General features: G+C 38.1%; 1 protein-coding gene across 3 annotated transcripts in view; it reads right to left on the bottom strand.

The window, feature by feature from the left end:
* The window catches only part of LOC136262866 (uncharacterized), a 93463-nt gene that overhangs the window by 47850 nt on the left and 24200 nt on the right, over positions 1 to 21413 (bottom strand). The window lies entirely within an intron of this gene.

Below are 21413 nucleotides of genomic sequence, written 5' to 3' on the forward strand. Positions count from 1 at the left end.
ATAATTAGCAACATTACTACGACTACCCTTTTTATGTACAGGACATATATTAGCTTTTAGCCAGTCATTTGGTAATAGGCTTGTAGATAGAGATTGAGTAACAATTATATGTAATATCGGTGTTATTTCATCTGCACAGTGCTTTAAGATGTAAGGTGATATACGGTCTGGTCCACTGGCCTTGTGTTCATCAAGTGATGTAAGTAATTGGTATATTCCAGCTTGAGAAATGAATATATCAGGCATGTTGGGTACATCAGTATGATTATCCATAGTTGGTATTGATGACAAGTTTTCTTCTGTAAAAACTGATTTAAAGTGACTATTCAAAGCATTAGCTTTATCCTTTGCACTATGAATTGGTTGATCGTCTATGAATAATGCAGGTTTCTGGTTTGTCTTGACGCTTGGCTCTGATGTATTTCCAAAATTGTCGTCGGTTACCACTAAAGGAGTTATCAAACAGTATTTTATAGTAGTTGTTATGTGCTTCTTTCAATTTAGTGTTTATGGAGTTCTTTGTTTTACGGTAAGCATCCCAATCATGTTGCAAATTACTTCTTTTAGCTTTGTTGTATAAGCGTTTTCGTACTTTCATGTCTGCTTTAATTTGCCTAATTATCCATGGTAGTCTATTACGTGAATTGTTCACTTTGTGTGGAACATGATCAATAACTGCTTTGTCAACTGCCATCTTGAATTCCTGCCATAGTTGATCGACAGTTCTAGATTGAGGATCACTGTTCAGAAAATTATTACTAAAGGTTGCAAGATCATTTTTTATTGACTGGAGGTCACCTTTATGATATAGTGCAACACTGTGTTGATTTTTACCTGTTGTTGGCTTTCGAGTTATGCAAAGGTCAAATATAATTGCATCATGATCAGAGATGCCAGGTATAGTATTAAGATTAGAAATATTAGAAAAAACTAGATCCAATATATTATTCTGGCGAGTTGCTTGATGTACAAACTGCTCAAGACCAACATCATTGATTATTTCTAAAAAGCTATTCAGCCTACTGCCATAAGTTGGTGTACTAATTTGGCCATAACCACTATTCCAGGTAATACCTGGGAAATTGAAATCTCCCATTAGTAAGATGTTAGGTAGAGTCTTAGATTGGTTCAACAGGTTAGATAATGATAGATGGAGTTGCTCTATTGGATACAAGTCAGATGTTGGAGGGCGATAAAAAGCACATATGTAGATAGGACTTTGGTTGGGAGGTGTTAGTTTAATCCAGATCAGTTTGGCTTCTGTGTCCAAAGGTGGTTCTTCTAGAACTTGCAGCTGCTTCTTTATGCACAAAAAAACTCTTGCGCCACCCAAGGTTCGGTCTTTCCTGAACACATTGTATGTATCAGGAAATATCTCAGATGTATAGAATGATTGGTCGAGATGAGATTCGCTACCACATATTACATTAGAATTGTGCTCGTTCACAAGAGCTAAGAAACTGGCCTTTTTTGCATCACTTCGCAAGCTACAACAATTCAGATTTAAAATTTTTAGTTGATGAGTAGTCAATTGGGTATTATTAATAGGTAAAAGGTCAGAATTATCACTCAAAAGATTAATATTAAGATTATTTGTATCAGGAACTATTCACTTCTCCAACAGGGGGAGAATTACTTGCACTAGTTAGGTTACGATACCTTCTAAGTACAATTTCACCGTTGAGTATTATTAAATTCTTCTCACCCCTTTCTCTCCTTTGCTTTAGTTCTTGTACTAATTTCCTGTGCTTGTCACGCTGAAATTTGGTCATGTCAGTAGAAACATAGATATTCTTATACTGGGAGTGACGTCGGAGATAATAGGAATGAGAAACTATGAATTCTTTATGAGACAAATCATCTAATAAGTAATGGTCTAGTTTTGTCTTCAGTAGGTTTGCCCAGTCGTAGGATTTTGGTGACTTTTATACCAGTGTCAAAGACAGTTTTACAGAGGTCTGTAAACCATTTCTCATCTTGCAATGGGCTTGTTTCAGGTAAATTGTAAATTATCACATTGTTTTTTCTACGTTCTCTGTCATCCAACTCTTCAGCAATAGTAAGAAACGTTGATGCTGGTGACTCAGGTCGTACAATAGATTGGTTCTCCACACTGATTAATTCTGAGGTTGTCTCAACTTCACTACGTAGAACATTGTTTCGACACTTTAAATCATCAACTTTCATGGACACCTCAGAAATCAACCAGTGTAGGTTTGCTTGTTCAGCTTGTATTGTTCTCAAAGAAGGAATGTCGACCTGCTGCTCTAGGTTGGCATGGTGGGCATATATAAGTTGCTTCATGCGACTATTACAACGGTTAGCCTCACAGAAATACGACAAATTATTGATATTTGCACACACATCACTAAACTTATCAAATAATTCATTAGAAATACCCTCACATTCTGCATGAGCCCATATTCCACACAGGTCACATTGTACAGCATTACTTTCTGAGAGGCAAGCTTCACTACAGTGTGGACATCGCGCGCCAGGAAGGGACGCCAAAACATCATTTCTATTGACTGGGGACGAATCTCCTTGGTACTTCTTTGCCTGATTAGTCTCAGGAGACACTGACCCTGGGCTTAGTTTTCTTTTTCCACCATCAGCCATCGTTTAAAGATGTTAGTTCCAATTGACGCGTACTATCTGTCATAAACGAAACACACAAGAACGGAACAGCAACTAAACAGTCAAACCTTCTCGGGTACCGTTACGAAAATCACCACGGTACCACAGCTTGTTGATTTGTGACGGTCAGGAACGAGCGTTGAAACTGGGTCGGGTCATCCGGGTCACATTTTCTCCCGGTCATCCGAGTCTGACCCGGTTTACAATTTATCCGGGTCTGACCTGGATTGAATCACGTGAGAAACGAAATGGTTCGTTTGACGACGTGGAAACTGTGGGGTATCACTCTTTTCACCCTATTTCATAACCCTACAGAACTTAGAAAAATAACGGTGAACCAAAAAGGCGGAAAAAAAGTGCAGTATTGAAGAGGGATCGAACCCAGGATCCCAGTGTGATGGTCCAGTGTGCTACCGATTATGCTACCGCTGCTAGCTGCCTTGATTCCCTTCTTTTGTATCTTATAAATGTGACTAACGAAATAAGCTGTATATAGTAAGAAGAACCTAACCCTAAAGGTGAAGAAGAAACCAAAGCTGAACTCTAACCCTAACCCTAACGCTAACACTACTAGACGCTTCCCCTAAAGTCTACTACTCGTGGCTACTACTGGACGCTTCCCCTAAAGTCGACTACTCGCGGCAACTACTGGACGCATCCCCTAAAGTCGACTACTCGCGGCAACTACTAGATAAGTTCCCTAAAGTCGAAGAGAGAGAGCAACAACTACAGTAGGAAGTCTGGATGCTTTTGAGCTTAATATTACGTAAGGGTTATGAAAAGAGTAAAACCCGGAAACTTCTAAACGCTATCCCGTAGCTCTTTCGTGAGCCACGCCCACTTATCGAATTACCGACATACGCGAGGGTAGCTATTGTCAGTAGGTGAAGACCTTTTTTTTTTTGGTCTTCAACCTACAGATAGGTTGAAGTTGCAATATTTACTCAACACGAATCAAACGCTCAAAATGTAGACTCGTTCGCTCGCTCGAGACTAGCCGAAACACGTCTCGGCTTTAATTAATCTGGGTCAATCCGGGTCACATCCGGGTCTGACCTGGATTGCTATCCGGGTCAGTGGGTCATCCGGGTCAGCAGTAGTGACCCGGTTTCAACGTTGACTTAGTTGTACCACGGGCACTTGTGCTTTGCCTGATATATACACACTCGTGCCCGTGGTATACCTATTACATATACCACTTTCACACCTCACTTCAAAATGAAGAGAAGGTGTATAAGTGGTATAATAGCACTGCTATCATTATCATTATTATTATTTATCTAATTTGTCAAAATGACAGGGTGGCACCAAAAGGCATAGCCTGTACAAGGGTGCTTCCCTAAACACACATTACAAAAATAACGAACAACAACACAAAAGTACACTACAAAGAAAAGAAACAATAGTTACAATAAGCAAAACACACACAGAGACTTAAAAAGCTACGTACAAAAAAGATGATAAATGGTGCGACGAAAATAATTTACAGATTTAATAGTGAGTGTATCAAATGATACAGTGTTCCACAAAAATACAGTATTCACAAAAAAAGAATAACAGTGACTGTTGATAGAAGATAGTAAAGGTACAATAGACAGTTCATGGGCTCTGGTGCAGGAAGTATTACAGCGATAGTAATCATAAAAGTGCTCAGGAATGTATTATTGAGAATAGGAGGTAGTATATACAAGTTATATCCCTCCTAGGGAATGTATTAAGGAGAATCCTTAATACATTCCAAGCATTCTCAGAAATCATTTGATTTCTTTGATGAAACTGTGTGATCTCTTCTCCTTTAATATAGCAACACTTCACAGGATAGATAGTGGGTTTTAGTTTTTGTAAAGTGAGCCAAAGCACAGATCATGGACTTGGGGAAGAAGATAGTTCATTGTTCTACTGAATGAAGAAGGTCACAGGTTAGTTTATATTGAACATGTTGCATTCAATAGTTGTGTGGCGATGTCCAGACACTGGGTGTAGCGCTTAATTGATTTGGCCATTAGTGTTAATAGTATTCACTACTTTAGTTTATTGATGGCTAGTAAAGTAAGTAATTTAGTGCAGTTGAATCGTCTTTACATTGCTGTTTTGACACCTGGCACGATGTCACACACGCGCAGTGACTGGGTTTGTTTTTGTTTGTTTTTACTGTGCAGAAATCACAAATGATTATAACGCACAGATATAATTACTTAAGTTGTTACAAAAATTATCCAGGGAAGGGGAATTAATTATATAGGGGGGAAGGGGGTTCCAAAGTTTAATTGCAGAGGGGAAAAAGGAAAATTTATACGAGTCAATGTTTGTCGTCAGTTGCCTGTAGTATCCTTTTCTTAATCGCAAATCATTAGGGGTAAAGTACTCTTTGGGGATATCAATAAGATCATTAATCATTTTATACATCATTATAAGTTTAGCTCTCTCTCTTCTTTGTTGTAAAGGAGGTAAGTTAAGTGTGCTTAGCATGTTAGTAACACTAGAGTAACTTGAAAACTCATTTAGGCAAAATCTGCCCGCTCTTCTCTGTACTGCTTCAATTTCTATTAATATTATTTAAGGTATGGGGATCCCATACAGATGATGCATATTCAAGTACTGGCCTGACCATACTTCTGTAGCAGTTACATTTCACAGTGCTTGGACAGTGGCGCAGGTTTCTGTAAATAAAGGCATTGATTTGGTTAGCTTTATTGGTGATTGTTTGGATATGGTCATTGAAGGTAAGCTTGTTGTCGATGGTGACACCTAGATATTTGGTAGATGGAACTTCCTTAATAGGAGAATTTTCAATATAATATGTGTGCAAGATAGGATTGCGTTGGTTTGTTACTCTCAGGAACTCACATTTCAGGATATTGAATGTCATCTTCCATCTGTTGGCCCATTGAGCAAGTAGGTCTAAGTCCTGTTGTAAGCTTAAGCAGTCAGCAATTGATGTTATTCGAAAATACAACAATACGTCGTCTGCATACAGTTTGATCTTATTGTGGATGGAAAAAGGTAGGTCGTTAATATAAATCAAAAACAATAGAGGGGCAAGAACCGTGCCTTGAGGTACACCAGAAAGGACCTGGGTGGTATCACTTTTGTGGTTATCTAGAATAACGTATTGTGATCTGTGGCTCAGAAATGATTTTAGCCAAAATAGTAGTGATCCTTGTACTCCGTAATGTGCTAGCTTGTGATACAGGAGCGAGTGAGAAACTTTATCAAAAGCCTTACTGAAATCTAGTAGAAGGATGTCGCATTGTCCCCTTTGATTCAGACATTCGGCAAAATCATTCACTGTGGAAATCAATTGAGTTTCGCAACTTCTTCTCTTACGAAATCCATGCTGTTCATCACAAAGTGTTTGGTGGTGTTCTAAGTGCTTGGATATGGCAGAATAAACAATGTGTTCTAGAATTTTGGAACAAATACAAGTAAGGGATACTGGTCTGTAATTGCTTGGCTCAGTTTTACTTCCTTTTTTATATATCGGAACGACTGCAGCAGTTCGCCAAATATTTGGTAAGTGACCTTGGTCTAATGATGCCTGGAATATAATTGATAAAACAGGAGCAATCTCGTAAGCAACTTCCTTGAGGAAACGAGCAGGTAAATTGTCTGGTCCACTAGCTTTGTGTGGTTGGATGTTAGTTAGTAATTGGGCCACTCCTTCAACATGGACTGTTAATGGTGATATGCTAGGCAAAGGGATGTCATTTACTTCAGGTAAATGGGAAGTGTTGTTGCATGTGAAAACAGATGAAAAGTAATCAGCCAGCACATTAGCTTTGTCCACAGAATCAATAAATGTAGTTCCTTGGTGGATAAGAGGGCCAATTCCAGTATTATCATGTTTTCTACTTTTGATGAATGACCATAATCTTTTGGTAACTTTGCTGCTATTAGGGTCTATCAGGGAAGAGATGTAATTATTGAACGCTTGACGACATTCTCTTTGGCATTGTCTTTTAAGGTCATGATATTTGGACCAGTCTAAAGGGGAGTCAGAAGTACGTGCGCGATTGTAGGCACGTTGTTTCTTCCTACTTAAGCGTTTGACATTGTTGGTTACCCAGGGCTGCTTAGGTTGAGTGGAAGTGGACTTAGTGGGAACCATGGCCAGACCAGCATTGCATATCACAAGAAAATTATTCCATAGGACATCTACTGGTGTAGAGGACGAGTAGGTGGTGATGAACTCATCACACAAAGATTGCATTTCTTGTCTTATATGATCAAAATTAGCTCGAGACCATAGGTAAATAGATCTTTCTATAGGAGGTCCTAACGGAGCAAGGACATAAGATGTCACAAGGATAGCTTCATGGTCACTAATACCATCAATTGTGTTACAAAATTCAACTAACGAAGGTCTGTCAGTAATAAAAACATCTAGTATATTTGGGCGTGGTACTCAATTGGCTAGGCCATTATAGCACTGTAAATATATTCACTGCTTTAGTTTATTCATGGCTATAATATAGCAAATAGTTTATAGTGCACTTAAGCTTCATTATGAGCTGTTCAGCTTGTATTTGGGCTTCCTGTGTTTAATCACATACCCACAATCGAAGCAATCTGCATGTTCGTGACGATACGCAACCACCCAAGCCAATACGAGTGCAGCCACTGGATGTATTATACATACACACCTAAAATTTTCGAGTATGGATCAGCAGCTAGTATGTTCTGGCCACGTTCGGTTATAATAAACGGAAATATCCTAGAGATATCACGGAGAATTTCCTTTATGCGAGTTTAATGTTTTAATCAGTGCTATTGAATCGTTTATGGGAAAACTATGCAGTACACTAAAGGCCGAGACAGGTAAGCTTGCTTGTAGAGTGGTTGCTCCGTGCAGAGTGATAGCTTCGTGATGGGGGTGTGTGCGTATTCGAAAACGTGCAGAAATATTCGAATGAATAAGCTATAGCACTAGTTTTCACCTTAGCCAACGTTTTTCAACTCGTAGGATGGTGAGGGTAACAAAACGCTCTCCGTCTGTGTAGTTTTCATGGCAAAATCCAAGTTGTGCATCCTAATCACGTGAGTATTATTCGATCCCACAATCGATTCCGGCATCTACGTCTATATAATCATGGCCCAGTTGTAGACCGGCTACATTTCATATGTAGCCCGGCTAGCTGGGCTACATACGAAATGTAGCCTGGGTGGCTCCTTTGATCTGAGGTGTGAGAGTGTTACATATATCAGATTCTATATATAAAGCTGAAAAGCCATTTGTCTGTCCGTCAAGCCACTTTCTCACCACACTCAGTGCGAATCGACACAATCAGTGCTGGAAATCAACCATTCATCATCAAGCTACTCTAAGATTATTATAACGAGTTCACGCATGCTTCCATTTGTTCTCTACAGTACGTAGAGGGTCAGGTCAAGGTGTAGAGAAAACTTGAGCAACATTCCTTTGTAAACCACAACACAAACTGTTCAAGTGGTAGAATGCCTGATTAGCATGTAGGAGGTGGTGGATTCGAATCCATGTGTTAACAATTCTTTTTTTCTTTTTAAACAGTACCTTTTTGGGCACACCTTTTAAAAACTCAACTTTTAGCTGATAGTATCTTGGAATGAAAAGCGTGCAGCTATTGACACGGAATTTTAGCTAAATTAAATGCCCATTATCTGGCAGCTCGAGCATTGTTGTAGCAAATCAATACGTGTTTTTGTTGTTCTTTATAGGGCGATGAAGGCACTGGTGTGGAAAAGGATCACTGAAAAGTTGAGCTACATTCCTGTGAAAAACCAAACAATACAGTGGTGATTTGTGCACCTCCCTTAACCCCAAGTGATTATAATAAACCTGGGTTCAATCCCAGGTTATATTATAACTTTATTTTTTCAGTTTTGGGACCTTTTTGATACACCTTTTTCTTTTATTTGTTCCATGTTTATTTTTTATCCTCAAACTCTTATGCTCACAGTTTTTTTAGTACTGGCACATAGACTGCCTTACATCAAAGGGACTCTTGTAGCAATTTGTGGTAGGGCAGGCAAATTGCCAATGTATTTGTTCATCTGTGTGTTTGTCCAGTTTGTAGAAGCTTCTTTCACACTTAATTGGTATGGCACTTTGTTTAGATTTACCAATACTGCTGTAGAAAATAAACAACTATCATGACTGGATAGGTACTACCGTGCATCTGAAAAAAATTACTGGCATCATGCTAGGAATGTGTGTCCAATTTGCTTGACCTGGCACAACTATTTCACTATTCCTACTTACATCCTTTCACTCTAGATCTAGATCTGCTTAAAGGATCATACATTACCTTAAAGGCCATAATCATTTATTGTTTACACACCTGCATGGGGCTTTGTATGGAAATAGGTATTCACTACAACATTAAAACTTAAAGTGCATAGCATAGGGCAAGTTCTGAACCTTTGCTTGCCATGCAGCAACTATAAATACAAATTGTACATGTGTTGGCTTTAAATTATGCACAAGCTCATTTCTCTTTGTTAACAGTATAAGGTAAACGTCATGTAGGTATTGCCTTAGTGTAGTTTAACAAACCCTGCATGTTCATTATTTCACTATACGTATGTAGTTAAAAGATGACATTAGGATCATAAACTTTAACCCTTAAACCCGCATAATCCAGAAAACTGGATTTAAGCTTAATGCTATGCACCAAGCGCTGTAACTTTCGAAGTGTCCATCCTATGGCTATGCAATTTATGTCATTCTACTTGTGATCTAGCAAGGATTAAAATGATACCTAGGGTTTTACCCTAATACTAAATGGTGATGCCAAAACTAGCCATGAAAATAACTTTTTGGTAAGGAATCACACAAACCCTTTACATACCTTTATAAAATGGTTGATAACTTGTTGGTAGTTGGTCCTATCGCTTTGCAACAACTTCCATTCAATTTGTCATGAAATTTCATATCAGGCCATGTACGACTCACATGAGTAAACCTACAATCGAAATTAAACACGTGGCAAGAATTTAGAAACACGGAGACGGAACTCGTCGCTGTTCACCGCTTCATAACAAGTAAGCCACTGTAGTTACAGTGTTCATTTAACCTTTTCCAAGGAGCCCAGTAAACACACTTTTAATGCATGCATATTTGTAGGCTGCAAGAATTAAGTTACCCCACCTAGTGTCACCATGCGTGGCCATATTGTATAAACACGCATTTCTGAAAAGTTCTCTGCTGGTTTAAGGGTTAAAGCACTATCAACATGCATGCTACACAGCAATATAGGACACTGATATTTATGCTTGGTTCCCAATGTATTTTTATGTCACATTAGTTATCCTGCATGTAAAGCAGGTACCAATGCTTTTGTTTGCTCTTACTACAGCACGTTGAAGGCACTGGTACGGAAGACTCACTGAATAATTGAGCTACATTCCTGTCATAGACAAACAACTTTAAGGTGTTTTGCATCATAAGGTGTTTGTGTTTTGCATCATTAATTTCAGTATACTTGCAGGGTGGCATAAGAAAACCTCACATTTTTAAAAAGTAACCACTATGCATGCTCAGCTACATAGCTACAAGGTGTTTAATGCTTGGTCTCTGTTTCCGGCATTAAAACATTTAATGTGGAGATAGTCCTACATGTAGGGCAGGTACCAATACTAGTATATCTAGCCTCACTATTCCTTATAACAGCTTGGCAGTAGTGGTTATGCATAGCCAAGCCCATAAATGTCTTCAGAGAGACCTTTGTGGAATTTCAATTTTTTAAACTGAATTTTATGCTGACTAACTGACAAAACTAACTGATGCCTTCAGCCAAGCATAACTCGATAATGAATAAGGCTACATACAAGCTTAAGTTCTTCATTGTTCAATGTCACTTTGTCCCAAGACATGCCTTTTTTCCAACCACAGTATGTAAAACACACGCATCACGGACTTTCCTTTGTCCTCTTTTGTGTTTTGTAGACAAAACAGGGTGTCAATTTGTAATAGTTTGATATGCTATCATGCTTATCACCTGTATTTTCCGTAGCAACTGGATTAATTACAGAGATGCTTCTCGTACTGTTCTTCATTTGTAATCCTGTGTAATGGGTGGAACGTAACTGAAAACAAAGTACAACAGACGTATTGATTGAGTGAAATGGAATGGTGGACTGGAATGGTGTAATAGACTGGAATGGAATGGTGGACTGGGAACGATAATTGATAAAAGATCGGATTTGTGTAAATTAGTATTAACATTCATTTCTTGGCCTCACCAGATATTAGTTCCTTTAATTGCCAGTTACTTTTAGTTTCGTGGACACATTTTTCTGTACAGCTAAGCTATTTTTGTATGGGGATATTGTACATCCCAAAACACCTTTACTGTAAAAAAGGCTCGTCCAAGAAACTACAAGTATCTGTAACCCCATGTAAAAACAGACAAGCTGTAGAAAAACACTCCATGAAATTAATGGGTAACTGAAAGAGCTGATATCTAGACCTGTCAAGAATAAATAATGTTACTACAACTGACTATGATCACCAAAGAATAATTTGGCTGTAAAACAGGCAAATAAAATTAACTGGCAACTAAAACAGCTGATATCTAAAGCGGCCAAGAATAAAAGTTAAGTTGATACAACTTACTACAATTATCAACTTGCAACATTGAATCCTAATCATTCAACTGTGTTCTATGCATTCACCCTTGATACATCCTAAATTAATTCTTTGTAACTCTGATTGGCCGGTAATTTTGCCACATTTTTCAATAGTCAGAGTAAAAGAAAAAGGCGGCCAAATTACCAGCCAATTAGAGTTACAAAGAATTAATTTAGGATGTAGCAAGGGTGAATGTATAGAACACAGTTGAATGATTAAGATTCAGTGTTGCAAGTTAATAATTGTAGTTAGTTGGATCAACTTAACTTTTATTCTTGGCCGCTTTAGATATCAGCTGTTTTGGTTGCCAGTTACTTTTATTTGGCTGTTTTACAGCCAAGGTATTCTTTGGTGATCATAGTTAGTTGTAGTAACATTATTTATTCTTGGCCGCTCTAGATATCAACTCTTTCAGTTACCTATTTATTTCATGGAGTGTTTTCTACAGCTTAATATCTGTTTTACATGGGTTACAGATCCTTGTAGTTTATTAGACGTGCCTTTTTTTTTTACAGTAAAGGTGTTTTTGGGGGTATCACTGATTTTGTCAGTTATATAATTTACAGATTCAATGTTCAAGCCATGGGGGTGCATGATGAATTCTGCCTTGTAGAGGTGTTGCAACCAAACACAAATCTGCTTATAGGTGGTGAGCATATAACATAAAATCCTATAGTAGCAGTTAATTTTGACTAGGACAAGGGCCAGTGGAAATTACTGCAATTTACTGGTCAGGCCAGTAATGGCTACAGTCAGGGTTACCAAAGATGACTGTGTGTAAGCACTTATTTGCAAAGCATGCTTTCTAGGTGATCTTGGGGAATGCCACCATCTTGAAATAGCAACTGAGATTGCATCTGTGATATGGGAGTGTTTTCAGGCAGAGATGTAATATTCAGCTATATTTTTCAATGAATGTTCTATTAGAGTTTTTATTGCCCGACTGCTCTATTAGAGTATTTATTGCCTGACTGTTCTATTGGAGTATATCAATCATTCTGTACTTATCAATGAATAAAACCTGCTATGGCCACTGCCATAGTGGCTGAAGTGTCCTGAGGACAACTGATCAACTTGGTTTGCCACTTGTAGAGCAAGATGCTTTGCTGAGGGAGTTTAAAAGATTTACGTTCTATTGCAAATTACTGTCCCCACCTTAATAGACTCAACTTGTTAGGAATTAGTACAGCAGAAGTAGATCATGTTAAATTATGGAAGGTGCTGAGTGATATGAAGTTGACTCATTTAGCTATGGAACTGTGCAATGCTACTGTTTTACCAGATGATGTGCAAACTTGTACTTATTTATATCATATACACAGTCACCGGAAAACCATGAACCACATTCAAGCAATCTGTTACAAAAGTTGAAAGCTACAACACAAGCTCATACACAGTCACTGGCAAACCATGAACCACATTCCAGTAATCTGCTCCAAACTTTGTTGTACCATGGTATGTGCATAATGATCAATTAATAAAAGCCACAACACAAGATCCATGGTACATTAATGGGAAGTAATAAGTTCCACCTGACTGACAATTATCAAGTGACCTATTTAGGGAATATCTCTTGGAAAGTCCCTGTACAGTAACACCTCAAGTGAAAAGTGAATACACGTGATACGCGATTTATATTATTATTGATGGCAGTCTATGTCTTGAGAGGGAATTATGAATAATAATTAAACACTAAAATACATAAAGTATGCGTACTGCATTGTAGAGTCATAACTAAGAACAAGTTCCACCCGACTGACAATGATCACGTGACCTATTTAGGGGAAATCTCTTGGAAAGTCCCTGTAACACCTCAAGTGAACACACGTGATATGCGGTTTACATTTATTATTGATGGCAGTCTATGTCTTGAGAGGGAAATACGAATGATAAATATTTGTCATATTGTAACTGGATTGAAATGGAGTGGTGAAGCGTACTGTAACTGATTTGAAACTAAAATACGTAGCTACACCGATTGAAGAAGTCGAATGGATATTAAAATACTGATGTACTTAGCTCTTCGTGGAGGTTCAGTAATGAAAAGAGCAGTGGAGGTTCAGTAACGAAACAAGGAGTGGAGGTTCAGTAATGAAAGGAGGAGTGAAGAAAGATGAGGCTAGTGTACAAAGTGCCACATCACCTCACACTGATTACCCGCGTGTATGCGATTGGTTTTTAGACTGTCAGACGTCTGCACTGACTAGTGCAAATTCACTGAGACCAAACTGAAAACTTCTGTGATGGTACCAACTTGAGTAGCAGTAAATACCAGTATTGTCCCGCTTGAAATTATCTCATCATGGATGGATTGTCAACAAGGCGTACTCGTACAGACTAAACAGCTTTCAGTATTGTCACTCTAGTGCCAATTTAGAAGTCCCAGAACTGTAAGTGGAAGAAGTAAGGTAATGTACGTAATGCTTGTGCAAAAAAATACTCATTCACATTACATACTAGTCTAAATAACTAAATTTATGCACAGTGAAACAGGACACTGTGTAGTAAGGTCACTGCCGGGCCAACTTATGAATCCTCAAATGTATTAAATGTGTAAAAAGTGACATAGATTTTGGGTGTGTTGTATTTAATGCCCACCTGTCAGTTTTACAGGTAATCTGGTCATAATAATTATGCAGTAACAGTTGGATGTGGTCATTGTACATACATAACTTGCCAAGGGGACCAGGTAGGAGGTCATGAATTTCAGGTAAGTTTACGAATTGTATTATCTTGTGTGTTACTTTTATAGCTCTTAACTGTTAACTGTACATGGATCAACTAGTGATATCAAGGGTGTAGTGAATTTCCAGGTCGGTCTATGTATGCACTAAGGAACATAGTTGATTATTATTTCTGGATCAGGGGTACCGTTATGATGGCACCCCCATGTCATTTAGATGTCGTGCTTATATAGATATTTTCCAGTATCCAGATTTTAGGCATACTGTATTTAATGCCCACTTGTTGATTTTTGTAGGCCGATTGTGTTGTCAGATATCCAAGTAAGTGTCTTTGGTGTTGCGACCAATGTTCCAGGTTAGTTACATGTGTGTTTATTTTAGGTAAAGTTCAGTGCCTGCTTGTTCATTTACAAGTCTCACTTAATCTTGTGTCATTATGCAGACATCCAAGAAAAAGAAATCATCACTGGTGTTAAACTATTTTTTAGTAATGTCTTGATGTTGATTAAATTTGTGTTACATGTTGTAATAGCATTGTTGTATGTCAGTTTACCATATAAGGCAAGAAATTTTCATGGATTTTGTGGCCATCTTACACTGAAATTTGAATTGTGCAAGTTGTGTGGAACAACCCCAACTCATATACACAGTCACTGGCAAACAATGAACCACATTCCAGCAATCCGTTATAAACATTGGAAGCCACAACAGAAACTCATACAAAGTCACTGGCAAACCACATTCCATCACAAAATTTTATTGTGCCATGGTACGTGCATAATGATCAATGAAATCCACATCACAAGCTTGATGGTGCACACTACATAGAGGTGGTAGCCCTATATAGGGTTGTTGCTTTTGTATTTACCTTATCTTTGTGGTTAATCTATTAAAAACAATAGAAGATGATGCTTAAAACACCTTTCCTATGATTTTGTTCATCACATCTTGTTTATAAGACATCTGGCGCTCGCATGGGGCGTAGCACTAAATGGAATCTAAAAGATTTCTGCTTAATATGCCATCCCTAGGGAACTTATACTTCTGCATGCTTTCACAACTTGTTTATCAGACATTGGGGCTTGTGTCCACATCGTGTCTTTAAAAGTTATTGTAGGGATTAGAGGTTTGACTGAAGAAAATACACGTATGGGCAAACCAGAATTAGATAGTGTCAGTGCTAGATGGACCGCACAAACACAGTATGTTGATAGGTACAACGTGACGGTAGATGTAACATAAGGTAGAGAAATAAAGTGAAATACGGCAAAACTTTCGAGGGGGAAAACTTTCGTGGATGCACAGAAGCATTGCAATTCACGGGAAAATATTCGCGGTTGCACAGAAATCTTGCAATTTGCGGGGAAATCATTCGCGGATAGTGGCTAAGCACCTGGTGAAACGTGATAAGCACTTAAGGATAAGGACCCCTGGCAAATTCAGTTTCTTGAGCTTTGAGCAATGCCATGTGTTGAGCGTTAAAATACGGAGCGTTCCCAAACAAACATTATCTTTTTCTCCAATTAAAGAACGTCAAATGTGTGATGATTTGCAAAACCCGAGGCAAAACCGCTGCTCTGGCTACGAAGACCTACAAAATGCAAAAAGGTATAGTTTTTAGGTTTTTTGCACACAAAATATTCGAGGGGAAAACATTCGCGGTTAACAGCATAATCGCGAAAACCGCGAATGTTTTCCCCCTCAAAAGTTTTGCCGTATACGGTATGTACAAATACACCAATTCATATTTTAGCGAGGTCACAAGACAATGATGATAACTCCTAAAGATTTTTTTATCAAGTAACGCCATACAAATCTATTGAGAGATGTTGCATGATCCAGGACTAATATTGCAAAACTGACCCTACATGTAAATAACTCAGAGTAGTAGCCATGCATCTTTTATATGGGCGTGCGCTTTGTAGCTTCTTGGCCGCGCGACTCACTACTGTGAGTCTTGATCATAAATCTAGGAATGCAGTACACAATTAAGACCATCCTATGAGGATGCATTCTAGAAACAAGATAGTAGCAATTTAGTAAAACAGTCTTTATAACGAGGTAGTCTTTGTTAGGAGGTGTAGTTATAAAGGGGTGACCACTGGGTAAAATAATTATATAATTATTGTATCATTCCATTCCACCATTCCATTATTTGTGCAGTCTGGCTGCATCCCTAAGTAATTCCTTTTAACTCTAACTGGCTAGTTATTTGGCACCTTTAAACTGAATTTGTCTTATACTAGTGAATGAATTAGTCTGAATTAATCTGGCATAGATAAATTACAGAAAAGTGTACAAACAAGTAGCTATATAAGTAAAATTAGGAATTTTGAACTAGAATAGCATCCCATTAAAAAGTACAGAAACAAGTTGGATCAGAGTATAGTGCATAATTTCCAATCACTGTAAAACAGTAAGAAGCAAATATCCGTACTGTGTATTTCAGTTATAGAATTATGTACTATCGTAGTCTGGAAAATATTAGACAATAAAATCTTTTGGTGGGTTCACAGGCCCACGAAAATGTATTGCACAAAAAATAATTTAGCTACGAAAATAACACTGCGGTCACAGTACACATGTGACATGAGCGTTTGCAAGGTTAATTGCCCATTGTTGTTGGTTGGTTGCGAGGTCAAGTTACTATTGGAAGCATAAAGTTGGACAGAGAAAGTGTTGTCTACTTTAAATTATTTCAAACTCCATCGTCGAGATCAGCTGGACCTACCAGATCCATGCGGATCACTTTCTACTTCGCTTCCTCCTAGTGCTATAGCTTCTGCAAACAGGGAAGTAGAAGCCTTGTTGAAGACAACAAATGGCAGTTCCTACTACACTGGAAAGCGTGGAGCGCATAACAGGAAGCTACTAATAATTGTGCCATACTTTAGCACTATACCTGATATAAAGTCCTGCAATTTATATAGGTACTCAGACACAGAACGTGCAAGGGGATCGGAAGTTATGCTCACCAGTATGGTGTTGCCGCAGCCACAAAATACTACTCAAGGGTGTTGAAACATCGTGTTACAGCCCGTTTAATAAGTGATACATATTGAGAAGACTTAAAACTCCGCCGGCAGTGTGGTATTACTGAACCTATAAGAACTCTGCCAGAAAAGGCACATGGAAGGCCACTACTTCTGGGAAAAGACCTGGATAAAAAATTACAGCTGTATGTCAAGAAAGTGAGGGAAGGTAGTGCAGTGGTGTCGTCTAAGGTGGTGATGGCAGCTGCCTGTGGGATATTGAAAGCCTATGATAGACAGAGATTGGCAGATGACGAACTAGAGGATGAAGAAGCTGGAAGTGGTGTGGGGTATGTACATCTTAACAGACACTGAGTTTATTCTTTCCTAAGGAGAATGAATTATGTCAAAAGAAAAGCCACGACCATTAAGAGCAAATACAGTACGGCAGATTTTTCTAAAATCAAAGGGTCATTTCTTCAATCAGTGGTTGATACAGTTACAATGGAGGAAATCCCACCTGGGTTGATTTTAAATTGGGATCAAACAGGAATCATGATTGTCCTGTAATCATCTTGGACGATGCATGAGCGAGGTGCAACAAGAGTAGAGCTTACTGGTTTGAAAGATAAGCGACAGATCACAGCCGTATTTTGTGGGTCTATTCAGGGAGATTTTCTCCCTATACAGTTAATGTATAAAGGTACAACAAGTCGTTGTCTTCCTCGCTGCAATTTCCCAGTGGATTGGCACATCACGCATACTAAAAATCACTTGTGAACAGAAGGTACCATGATACAATACATTGAAGGAATTATTTTACGATACGTGAATGCTAACAGTGAAAGATCAGATGATGCAGCTGTTGTGATCATGGACAACTTCAAAGGCCAAGTGACACCAGCTATTACCAAATTGTTAGAGGAGAATACCATTCATGTGTGTCTTCAATACAACTGATAAGCTGCAGCTGATGGACCTAACAGTCAACACGCCTGCTAAAGACTTTCTTAGGGAGAAATTCCAGCAGTAGTATTCTGATCAAATTTGGCAGCAGCTAGATCCATCTGTGGGCATCAAGGAACAACAACTACAGCCAGTTGATCTTTCCCTTCCAGCATTGCGTGAGTTGGGAACAAAGTGATTGGTTGAAATGGCAGTATATATTTCAGCTTCATTGTCTGAGGATATTGTTATTCTGGAATTTAAAAGCTCTAGATGGTATTGATAGTGAAGATGATACACACCCAGACTATAGTGAAATTTCAAAAGAGTCTTCAGATGAAGATACATCCAAAGACAAAGATTCGTCAGATGAAGTAACATCCAAAGACGAGGATTCATCAGAAGATACCAGTAACAGCAGTTGTGTAGTGCTGCTGTCAAGTTCAGATGAAGAAATGTAGCTAGCTAACTCTATAATTTAACAGTAATAAACACTAGTAGCTAGAACTACTGAACTGTTAGGCAAATAATTGTGTACATGTACAAATCATTGTGTAATGAGCCTACACATAGTTAGCTCATCCTTGAGTTTCCTTTATCTCATCAATGCTTAATCGTTTACAGAAAACTCGTTTCAACTTTTGTATACTTAGGCATGGAACTTCCATACCACCTTGTGGTAGGTCTGCTCAATAATGCCTTCTGCCAGTTATTTTGCAAATTATGCATCTCGACGCAAAAATAGTGAACAAATTCTTGAAATCTTTCTCGGCAGGTGTCCGATAATGATGCCATTTTTTTCACCACCACCGAACACCTGTCATGTAGGTTAGGTAATCCTAAGGCTGCAGCACATGTTGCTGTTAGACCTTCAGTGCTGGTCACTGTAAAGCACTAATAATAATAATAATAATGTTCAATGAGTGGCTCTCTTGCACACTCTAGTGTCTCTCCCACAACTGCATCCCATATTGTCTGATATACGTGGTAACCACGCACACACCACCTGCGCTCAAATTCCTCCATTCTTGCTGCCTCCATGACTGAATTGATGCCTTGCTCCATGCAGAAAACTTCACATGTTGTCGATTTAGGTTGCCTGTTTCTTCGAATCACTAGTCTATGAATGGAATCCTTCGGATTATCAAAGCAGATTACTTGTTGAAATGGCGGTATGATAACTAGCTTATTCTCAATAAATAATTTTATTGCATGGGAATTATTTTGCGGTGTGGTTTAGCAAATAATTTTCGTGGTGAAATATTTTTGTGGTTGGCATGCAGCCACAAAATATTTTCAATCAAATTTTTTAATAGTGAAATATTTTCTGCCAAAAATTTTCCAGACTATGGTATACTCAAATCCAGCTTGTTTCAGTACTTTTTATTGGGGTGCTAATTTAGTTTAAAATTACTTATACTATAATATGAAATGGTATGAATCAAGTAACGACGTACAAAATATAGTACTTTTATCTAAAATTTAATCAACAATTTTTGTTGCTTAGTTATTTCACTAGAGCTACTTCAAGGACAAGAATCAAATGGTTTGGTAGTACCATTAAAGTGGGATCCCCCCCCCCCCCCAAAAAAAAATCACGAGCCGCCAAACTTCCGCTTTTGAAAATCATCTTAGAGACATCTTATGAGACGAAAATCACCTTTACAGAATAGTACTAGTCAATATGATATATAACACAACATTAATTATAATAAAACACTTACAGGTGGCCGGATATAGAATTTTTAAAAATCGCCAAAACTCGAATATATTTTAGACTGACTGATTGATTGATTGATTGAATGATTGATTGATTGATTGATTGATTATAACTTTACAGTACTGCATACAAGCATAGAGTAACGGATGTACAACTAATAAAATCTTTAGAGTACAGTATTGATGGTCCACTAGCTCAAGGCTACCGGCCATTAAAACTCAAAAAATTACTTACCGTATTACATTACTTATACTTAAAGACTGCCTGACTGAATGCTTGACTGACTATAGTCGCAAGGCTAGAGGCGAAATGAAGCAGCAAACGGCCACCATTTCACGCCACAAAAACAAACTCACCAGTGGGATGTGCCTTTTGGGGTTCTGATGAGTGTAGGACCCCTGTGCCTTGTTTTTTCTTCAATCAAGCTGCTTGTCTTCTTCATCCAACAAAACCATATCGAGGCATTAATTTTTCATATCAGCACTTTCTTTCAGCTGCATATTTAGACATCACAGAATTATTTCAGAGCTAGATTTCAGAAGCACTTCAGTGCTGGTGTTACTATAACAGGTAGAGTAACTCACCTAATATCGGACCTGCTCCAAAATCGGACGCGATTAATCGAGCTACAGCAGGAATTTTCAAACAACTTGTATGTCTTTAGATAGTTCAAGGCCATGGGACTTTGTTGTACGCCAAGTATCAGCTTCCTTGGCTTCTTTGTCTGGTGGCAGCAGACCTGCAAAGTCATTTCTGATTAATACGTATAATCCGGAAAATTTGATTCACAGACACCCACAGTTTACAAATCACACTTACATTTAATCAACGGTTTTATATCTTTGACTTGAAGAGCAACTCATCTACTTTCTAAATACCCCAGTTTATTTAATTAAATCCTTTAAAATCACAAATTACAAATCAAATAAAATGATATGTCACTGAAGTAATAATCACACCATAAATTTAAGTGTACGGAAGTATACGGTGTTTGTAAAAGTATACGGTACACATCTCCCGTAAACTTATCTCAAACAACGTATACTTAATCAAGTTTCTGTATACTTAAATTTATGGTGTGATGATTACTCCAGTGACATCTCATTTTATTTGATTTGTAATTCATGATTCAAAGGATTTGATTAAATAAACTAGGGACATTTAGAAAGTAGATGAGTTGCTCTATTAGTTAAAGATATAAAACCGTTGGTTAAATGTTAGTGTGATTTGTAAACTGTGGGTGTCCATGAATCAACCTTTTTTCTGGATCATATGTATTAATCGGAAATGACTTTGCAGGTCTGCTGCCACCAAACAAAGAAGCCAAGGAAGCTGATACTTTGTGTGCAAAGTCCCACAGCCTTGAACTATCTAAAGACATACAAGTTGTTTGAAAATTCCTGTTGTGGCTCGAGTAATCGTGTCCGATTTTGGAATCCGTCCGATATTAGTGAGTTACTCTATACTAGCTAGAAACCTGCATGCAATTTCGTGATTGGGATCCTGTTCACGACAGGTTTGCAACCACACCCATCAAATAAAGATTCAGGTGGACTAATAGCAATATGTAGAGTATGAAGACCATGCACACCTCGTAACAGTAGGGATTTATGCAATAAAAGTAGTGAACAAGAGATGAATGATGGTATTACAGCATAGCTCAGTGAGAAAGTCCCTACTTTGTCACATTAGCCATATATAACAACTATTTTGCTCAATGCCAAAGTAGGGACTTCCCACCGAGCCATGCTGTAATGTCATCATTCATCTCTTGTTTCACTACTTATATTACATAGATCCTACTTCATTTTCAAATTAACATTTTTTTAAACATATATCTTGGAAAT

Source organism: Dysidea avara, chromosome 1 (genome assembly GCF_963678975.1).
Source record: "Dysidea avara chromosome 1, odDysAvar1.4, whole genome shotgun sequence".
Taxonomy (NCBI): Eukaryota; Metazoa; Porifera; class Demospongiae; order Dictyoceratida; family Dysideidae; genus Dysidea; species Dysidea avara.